Consider the following 396-nt stretch of genomic DNA (forward strand, 5'->3'; position numbering starts at 1 on the left):
TCCAGTCTTCTTTTGCACCAGAACCACATCTGGACCTTCTGCTGGTCCACACATGGTTCCAGTCTTCTTTTGCACCAGAACCACATCTGGACCTTCTGCTGGTCCACACATGGTTCCAGTCTTCTTTTAGACCAGAACCACATGTGGACCATCACATGTGGACCTTCTGATGGTCCACATGTGGTTCCAGTCTTCTTTTAGACCAGAACCACATGTGGACCTTCTGATGGTCCATATGTGGTTCCAGTCTTCTTTTACACCAGAACCACATCTGGACCTTCTGATGGTCCATATGTGGTTCCAGTCTTCTTTTACACCAGAACCACATCTGGACCTTCTGATGGTCCATATGTGGTTCCAGTCTTCTTTTACACCAGAACCACATCTGGACCTTCT

The sequence above is a fragment of the Austrofundulus limnaeus genome, unplaced genomic scaffold, assembly GCF_001266775.1.
Source record: "Austrofundulus limnaeus strain Quisiro unplaced genomic scaffold, Austrofundulus_limnaeus-1.0 Scaffold1674, whole genome shotgun sequence".
Lineage (NCBI taxonomy): Eukaryota > Metazoa > Chordata > Actinopteri > Cyprinodontiformes > Rivulidae > Austrofundulus > Austrofundulus limnaeus.